Below are 9,199 nucleotides of genomic sequence, written 5' to 3'. Positions count from 1 at the left end.
GAGAGCACATTCATGCCGGCCCTCAATATGAGAGGGGCTCTCACGTGTTGTGGCGTGTCCGCCTCTGACGTCTCGACTACGCGTCTAGTGCACGTACTCTCTTGAGGAGGAGACAATCCTTTAACCTTTGAGCGGCCCTCTGTTTCCATGGCTGCACTTTCGATCGGAGGGGCTGGCAGGGGCTGTACCAGTGGTACTGCTTTCTGCTATTTAATGTCCTTAATAGACGGAGCTCCGCCATTTCCTTCTTAAGACCTGCAACTTCGCGCCTGCAGCTGCTTTTTGTGCTCCTCCTCTTGAGCATTCATAGTGGATGATACCGTGCTTGGCCAGCTCACCTTGCTATTGGGCTTGCTTTGGTTTCTGCCTCGGCATGAACTTCTATCCCTTCTTCTATACCCGCCGTCTCGGGTAGCGGCGGGAAGGAGCTCGAGTAGTGCCGGGATTTGTCCCTTTGCCACGCCTGGCTCGACGACCTGTCCCTGAATCTTCACTCGTTATGCACGTTACGCAGGACAACGTTCCCGTTATGTTTGCTTGGCTGTTTCTGGACCATGAAGCGACGCTTGCAGTTCCAGCTCCCGGTGCGATGTTCCCCGTGACACTCACTACAGTCCGGCTTGCATGTAAGTGTGATTTTCGCCGCATCAGCGGCATAAGTTAGCCTTGGGGTTGAAACGAACGTTGGTCTGGTAGCCGACTTTCCTGCTGTTTCCTACGGGTGGACGCGAAAGACGGGCCCCAGTGGTAGACTTGCCTCGGGATTTTCCTTCCTTCAAAAGTGATTTGGATCGTTCTCGAACGGCCCAGCTACCGGCCATCGACAATGACGATTCCCGGATTGCGACGCGTGAAGATCTCTCTAACCTTGTTTGGCGGGCCCTCGTCGATCGCGCCTTGAATCGAGTCATCCAGCGCTGCGGCGTACGGCACCCCTTCTAGGTCATTGCCCCCGAGCTTGAAGGTCTTCAGCCCAGCGTACGCTGCTGCTCGCTGGCAATCAGGGGTACTGGCTGTGAGCGTGTTATTCACGGGACTAACATGCGCGGTGCCTTCGACCTACGCTGCCTGAAGCGGCACTCTGGTTGCGTCGCATATAACTGGCTCGAGTTGGCGTGAGGCGAAGCTGTTCAAGCCCCAGACTCGTGGAAGGGACACTATGCTGTAGTCACTCGTCGGTAGCCATGGAAACGGAGTCCTCCCTTTAGTAGCGGGAGGCCGCCGCTTCTTCATGTGAGAGTTAGCGCCCAAGGTGCCATCGGCCTGCCCCTGCGTAGATCTGGCTCCGTCAGCGTGGTTGTCGGCGCCGTGCTTTTAGCTCCTGGCGTGGTCTTTTAAACAAGGAACGATCTCCCATTCCCCAAGTTTAAGCTCCGCTGGTATAATATATTCGCCTTCTACAGTGCATTCCATCGTAGAGGCCATGGCAGCCGCGGAACAGCTCAGGGGAACGAACGCGGTGCCTAGCGACGCGGCATCGAGCTCGGCCTAGGCGTGAGGTCCAGCTCTCCCCCCCCCGTGGTCGAGTGGAAAAGTCCGACAAATAACAAAGAATGGGCGTAGACTTGCCAAATGTGGTGTCCGCACGTGCAGCGCGTTCTCCAGAGGCGATTCCACAAAAAACAAAGTTCAAGGTTCAAAGCGTTCCGCTAGAAGCTGTCTCTGAGGCGGGAACCCATGCGACGCGCATCGCACAGGTCGGCTGCCATCGAGGAAGTCCCCAACCGATGAAAATCTCCAGGTTGATGCCTATCTGCAGCGCGCCGAGGAAGCACGACAAATTGCCCGCCTCAGCATCAAAAACCAGCAAAAGGACAGCCGACACTACCATCTTCAACGACGCTACGTGGAATAGTAGCCTGGCGACCATGTTTGGGTTTGGACCCCGATTCGCCGAAATTGACTAAGTGAGACACTTTTGCAGCGCTATTCCGGACGCTACAAGATCATCCAGCGTATAGGCACCCTGGTCTATGAGGTCGTGCCGCGCGGCATTACGCAATTACAGCGGCACCACTCGAGACCTGATATAATTTATGTTGTGCACATTAAGGTTTTCTAGCAGTGATGGCAAACCATGGGACATTTTTTTTTTACTGCGTGTGCGTTCACTTTTGCCCTCGTGTATTTAGCATTGAGACGATCTTCTTTAAGAGGGGGCATGGACACGTGTACTTATTTAGAGTTCTTCAGGGGTCGGCATTTGGCCCGCCTACGAATTAAAGTTATTGCTCAGCGCAAGACGCGCCCGTATGATTTGCAACTTACTTTAAAGTTATCTTTGATTCTATCTGTTGTGTATGTCCTCACTGAAGTAATCAGGTTGTAAGCGCGACGCAAACTGTGTATTACTTTCTTGAAGGTACAGGAGCGCTTACTCTGGTACTTCGGACGAGTCATTATAAAAGCCGAGACGCTTGACCCTCAGATCAAATTTCGACGAGTGTGCTCACCGCTATCACTCCACTGAGTGTTACTTGCTTTGCTGGGCACCCGTTTGCACAATATACGGTTAGTTTTACGAGGCATTCTGTCACTGTAGTTGTTCTCCGTCACTGTAATGTGACAGTATACATTTGTTGTGAGCTTGCCAGATTTCACGCTACCACTGAGAGGGGCTGCGACAGGAAGTTCCGCCAGCAGAGTTTCTGTCTTTCGTGGCGACGTTATGGTTAAAGCCCCTTACTGTTGAGACGTGGTCATGGTGAGTGCCTGCTTTTTACAGCGAAGTTGTATAGGGCTAGGTTATGAGGGAAAATGTGTCCACGGGCAAGAGCCTTGTAGATCAAGAATTTCTCCCTATACATGGGCCGATCCCGAAGATAGCAAAATACCGAGCGGACCCATGGCGGAGGTGAAGCACGCTTTAAGCATTCCGCCAACTTGCAAAAATTAATTTGATATCTTGGGTCCAAATACAACTCGTATAGCTGATAAGAACAGATACTACACTTTGACCCGCGTCGGCCATGTCTACGTTCGCACCGCCCTCTCTTTGTCGGCGTTCCAAGCGCTTGCCTAATCTTCTTTACTTTCCTTCCGCTCTCTCGTGGTTGCGGTCCCGTAAGCGTTCTGCCCGCCACGACCGCGAGGTGGAAAGAAGTGCGAGCCATCCATGCAGCCTCGATCCCGCGAAGTTGGAACGTTTCAGCTGAGCCCCGGCCGGGTTTTAGAGGGAGTTTGTGGGGAACCAAATTTGTTGGGCCTTTGTTGTGTGTAACCGCATGTGCTTTCCAAGTGACCTCAACACCACTACTGCACTGCGGGACGTCGAACAACACACGAACGCCTTAGCTACAGTGATGCCGTGTGTGCCCTCGGAGAGCGGTGCGGTTCTCGTCCGTTCTACGTGCGTTCTTCTACGTCCGTTCTGTTGCACCAAAACAATACATGGGAATACATACCTCCCCCCCCGGTGCCTCATCGTCATCCGATGCTCAACATCGTGGAGGAGAGACTAGTCGCACCTCGCCTTCCATTTATGTGCATATAGGCGTTTGACGCATAGCAATGGACAGTTCGCCATTAGGGGCCCTCAGCAAAGGCCCCATTTCATAATTTCATAATTTATTTATTTATTAGTAAAAATACAGATAATTGCATGTGCGTAGTATACATAAGGAGGTCCCATAGTCAAAGACTGTATCGGGACCTCCTTCTAAAGACACTTATGATGTTATACAATGTTTAAAGCAACAGTAGTACAGATGAGAGCGAAGAGTAATATCAAAACATGTTTATAGCATATGAGTAATAAGAACACTTGTTAACAGCAAGACGGTATAAAAAAAACGTAATAAAATTAAAAAATAAAAAAAACCTAAAAACACAAAACGAAAAAAAACAAGGAGAGTTTCAGTAAGTATTTATTATGAATGATTTTAGTTCTCTTTTAAATTGGTATAAATTTTTTTCATTTTTGATGATAGGTGGTAGAGTATTCCAAAGCGATATTGCGGAAAATTCCGCAGTCTGTTTACCTTAGTTAGTTCGTACTTTAGGTAGAAGAAAATTATTATTGAGTGCAAATCTAGTGTGACTATGAGCTATTAGGTCACAAGGTGAGAAGCAGATTGATGGTAGTTCCTTAGTCATATATTTGTAGAATAAAATTCCTAGATTATATTTGGTGAGTTCTGAAATGGTTAGGATGTTGTTTTCATGTAAAAGGGATTTTCCATTAGCAAAGCGTGAACTCCTTGTGATTATTCTTATGGATTGATTCTGGATTACCTGGAGAGATGCCATATGGGTGTTATAAGTGTTACCCCAGCATTGTATGCCGTAGTTAATATGAGAGTGAATGAATGAGTGGTATAGCGAGATTAATGTGTTATGTGTGAAGAAGGGACGACTTTTAATTAGAACGCGAATACCGTATGCTATTTTCTTTTTGATGTGAGAAATGTGTTCTTTATATATTAAGCTACAGTCAAGAGAAATACCAAGAAAAGATGAGCATGGACTGGGAGAGATGGAGTGTGAGCCGAAAGTTAAAGGGGAGAATGCCGAATGTTGTTGATGTGAGGAAAATACAACAAATTTAGTCTTGGTGGCATTAATAGATAACAGGTTGGCATTACACCAACTTAAAACATTTTGTAGATCAGTATTTAGCTTGTTAATAAGAAGTGACATGTGTTTATCAGAGGAAAATATGGTAGTATCGTCAGCGTACAGAATGCACTTAGTAGAGGTCAAACAGTTAGGTAGGTCATTGATATCAATCAAAAACAGTAGTGGTCCTAAGATGGATCCTTGAGGGACGCCAATGTTAGTGGTAATTAAGGGGCCTTCGCTTTTCATCCAGCTTCACAGAATGTAGTGGCACTGAATTTTCGCCGATACCTTGACAGTCTCCCACCGTCGAACCCATGAGCATAGAGATAGAAATTCAACAAGAGTGAACACTCCCTTAGAGCCCAGCAGCTGATTCGAGTGTTGCGCACCAAGCCGCCGGCATTATTATCTGAACCACATTTCCGGTTTCCGTTATCGGCGCGCGCGTTTTGAACGCTAGCTGGAACGCGTTATGCCATCTATGTTGATCGGCGCAGCATTTCTTTTGTTTTACTGTTTAACCACGCGCGCTCTTGGTACGGAATCGTTTTATAATGTAGCAAAAATCACAGCGAATGGTCTAACAAGTCTCCATCGAATATGTACCACGTGCAATTTCCTAAGGCAGACGTAGGACTCCTTGTGAAATGAAATGACGGCTTCACGCTCTTTGGCCATACCTGGCCCTTGCGCCAATAAACACCACACATTCATTCAAATGACGAAATGTTTATTTTGCTCTGTATAAGTGCTCGTTACTGGCTATTTGTGCACTCATCCAACATTAGGGCGCCAGATAAGTAGCAGTAGTTCCTGTGCAATGCTCCACCGGATGGATCAGCTGAAAAAAAGTAAAAAAAAAAGAAAAGCGCGGGTCATTTTGATATTTAGACCTCATAGGAATACTGCATGCACAGTGGAGAAAGTGGGGAATGGGCAGCATTAGAAACAAAAGCAATTCGGTTTTACAGGCATGGCGTATAATGTATCCGGCTCATACGAAAGAATACCATAAAATACATAGAGAACATTTGGTTTCCAAGCATTTCCCCATTAGCGTGCATTATTTCCGCTACTTTCAAAGCGCACGTACTTGGGTAACTGCGCGTTTCCAAAAGAACCTGGCCACAGCCAACGCGATGGCACGTTACATACAAATAGGTGGCCATGACACAGGATTTCAGCCAGACCATGCTAGACGCTCGCAGAATGCCTTCTACTCGTACACAAGACAAATTCGTAGATGCAAATCGTTTTTTCAGTCGTTCAGAAGACAGACTTTTCGAGTTCCAAGTTCCTGGTTTTTGAGCTCCTCGGCGTTACCGTTTGCGCGTTTTGTCGGCGCAAGCATAACACTCCCGTGTTCTCACTCTTGGCAATCGCTCGTGGCGTTTTCGACAAGCGTGAGTGTCGAAAGAAGGCGTATGTTGTTACGGGGCCATAAAAAGCACCACGAGCTTGTCCCACTAAGAATCAGTACACACCAAATTAACTTTGTCACGACGGCCGAGCTGATTTTCGCTAACTACGTGACAATGCATAGCACGGCGAGCGTGGCTGAAAAGTATCTCAAAAAGTAACGAAATTAATTACGTTGGGGGTGCGAGAAAGCGTCGCGCACGTGTCCCAGTAAGATTCAGTACACGTGAAACTAACTGCGTCATGCGGCCGAACTGCTTATCGCTAACAGCGTCACAAAGCAGGGTGCGGCAAGGGCGGCCGAAAACTACCGAAATAAGTTACAATAAAGTTGGGGCCCATAGAAATCATCGCAAACATCTCCCATTACGCGTCATAACCCCAGATGAGCTGTGCCAGAATGGCCAGCCAGTTTTTCGCTAACTGCATCACAATTCTCGGTACGTGCCGTAAACCTAAGCTTCAGGACAACCTAAGCTTCAGGACAACATTCATTTGGGCTAGATGGTGCATACTTGAATTAGGAAGGAACAGCGCCAACTAAGACGATCACAAGTGGGGAGAACGACACAGGACAAGCGCCATACTGTGCGGCGCTTGTCCTGTGTCGTTCTCCCCACTTGTGATCGTCTTAGTTGGCGCTGTTCCTTCCTAACTAAAATGCTTCAAATGCATCGCAGACTTTCAAACAAGATTTCTGACCTTGCGGTAGTCCAATAGAGCAGTGGTGGCGTGTCTAAGCCCAGAAAGAATGCAAGAATATGACGAGAGCTCAATCACCGCCCCATCCGGCCCGTGAAGATCGTCGAACAGCGAAGCTACGTTAGTTACACCGTGTTGCACCATGCAATAGAGTGTTAGTGTTATGTACGTGTTAATGGTCAGCGCGGCCATTTAAACTCGACATCTCTGGCGCACAGTTCGGGGCCTGCTCTACGACGACCACCTCGTTCAGGAGCCAACTCTCGCTGACGCTTGCGGTAGGCAGCTTCTTCCTCAGTAGCACGCACTACTCGTGGTCTTCCCATAGTTGTAGCTGGGTTGGAATCTGCGGAAACACTAATCCAAAGCTCCGTAAATTCGGCGCAAGGCCCATTACTGTAGATGCGGGTGCTGCAATCGTTTTGACGATTGGTTGTATTAGTTTCAAGACTGATAAGGCTGACATGGGGGCCGGTACTTGCGCCAGCAAGAAGTGCCGGCAGCCACGTGCTCCTAGTATCGCGTTTTAATCGCTGGGCGCTGTTCGTTGGCTGCAAACCACCAGCATAACATTTCTTTCTTTCGCGGCAGGGTAGAATCACTTGTTCATAATTCGATTCCGATCTGGCTCGATCGCCTAAATTACACTGTGTGACAACCGTATAAGTTTTGCATATAAGATAGCATTCTCAACGGGGGAAAAGAGTCACTCCAACCCCTTTCCGCCTGTATAGTTCTTACTTTGCTCTCTCGCTAGGACACGTGGCTGTTTTTCAGCGAAGTCCGACAACGACGGCACAGAGTCCGCATAAACAGCTTCGCTGTAAAAAAAAAAAAAAGCAGACAGGCCGCCCAACTCGCGAACTTCACATGCGCAGCCGGCCTGGCTCGCTTCGGTCTCGTGTTTGGCGCATGTGGCATGCATCTGGCATGTCTGGAATGCCGTTAGCTTGTTGCTAGGTAACGCAAGACTAAGTCGCAAAGTTCATGTATACGGAAAACTTTTTAGTTTTAGCGGGAAAGAATAAAAAAATAAGGGCACTGTCAGTTGACCTCATTTCACTTTTTTGTTTCGATGCTGGGGGAAGCTAACGGACGGCATCAGTGCTAGCGTGACGTATTTCCTGTGGTCAGTTTTCGCCGAGTGTCCCCTCTTGTTGAATTTCTTACTCTATGGTGCAAGGATCAGCCGTCAGCTTTCGTGTTATTTCAGAGCGGTCTATTCACGATCGGGAGCGTATAGTTGAGCTACCTCGTTTCCTACCTTCCGTCTGCTGAGCGTACACACTGGCTACACAAGAAAGCGTAGAAAAAGCGTTGTCGCCATTAGCGAGCAGTTCTGAGAACCGGCGAGAAAATCACCTGTGCGTCCCCCTGCGGTGCTCGAACCGAAGGCGCACAGCTGTTGCGAGAGCTGTGCTCGCATCAGATCTCCCGACTCACCGACCGCGCAACAACGGTCTGATTCCTCGGTCGCCACGGCCCCTCCTTCCCCCTCCTTCACTGATGCGTGCAGACACAGGCTTGGCGCAACGGCGGCGCTCACCTGCCGACGTTGCCGCTGGACCGAATCGGGTCTCTGCGCAGCAAGGTTCCTGTGACCACCGCTTTCGGCCGGAGCGAGACACCGGTGGTTACTGTACGCGCTGGCAATGCGGTCTCTATGTAGCGGTCAATTTCTGTCACCCTAACAGCTCGAGAACAATGTTCAGAAAACTGTCCAGCTCTCGATTGATGCCAGCAGCGAAGACGTCATGAGCCCTTCCAAAGCCAGCGGGCTGTGGTGGGCTGGGCTAAATACTACCCTGTAGAGCTCCGCTGAGTGAGGAACTCTCTACTGGTGTTACGAACGTTCGCAAAAATTCAGTGCACTTCCACTGTGCAAAGAAGAATGACCAGCGAAGCTGTGTATGTGGACCCCACAATGGTGAACTGCACCTCCGCCGTGGGTCGGCCCTGTATGGCGCTATCTTCGGTATGGGCCCACATATAGGGAGTGCTTAACGCCTGCTCCAAATCCGCCGCAGGTCGGCCCGACATTGCACTATCTTCGCGATCGGCCCACGTATGGGGAGAGAGTGAGACACGACTTCTTTCGAGCTCAGACTGTTACCTATAGATATTCTTCCTCCAGTAGAGCTGGTCAGCGAAGGCCACCGACACCAACCACTCGCGCCAGTGGTGAGGTGAGTGGTTAGGGTAGTGAGGGGATTACAGAGCAGCGGAGCAAAAGAAGAGGATGTGCACTGTATTTTCGTACCTAGAAGACCAGTTAGGACATGAGGGGGCGGAGCGGTAACGGTAAAGGTATAAGCGTGCTGAAGTGATTAAAGTGTTGAGCTGGATGGCTCTGAGGGTGTGTACTTGGGCACTAGAGAGTAAAGAGTGCGGTAGTGGAAGTGTTTATATTGCCGCTTGAGTGTTTTCTTATAAAAGTGTGCCTCGTCCGCTATGGGCGGGTACGCCCATGGGATCACCGGCGCCTGGCTATTATTCTAGCGGGGAAGCTCATGAGCTA

General features: G+C 49.1%; 1 pseudogene; it reads right to left on the bottom strand.

Annotated features, from left to right (window-relative positions):
- Window positions 1-2,800: 2,800 nt before the first annotated feature.
- On the bottom strand, window positions 2,801-2,971 carry LOC142576789 (U2 spliceosomal RNA; annotated as a pseudogene).
- Between the last annotated feature and the right edge of the window lie 6,228 nt (window positions 2,972-9,199).

This window comes from Dermacentor variabilis, chromosome 3 (genome assembly GCF_050947875.1).
Source record: "Dermacentor variabilis isolate Ectoservices chromosome 3, ASM5094787v1, whole genome shotgun sequence".
Taxonomy (NCBI): Eukaryota; Metazoa; Arthropoda; class Arachnida; order Ixodida; family Ixodidae; genus Dermacentor; species Dermacentor variabilis.
Note: the sequence above shows the minus strand (reverse complement) of the source record. Positions and strands in the feature narration are given on the sequence as shown.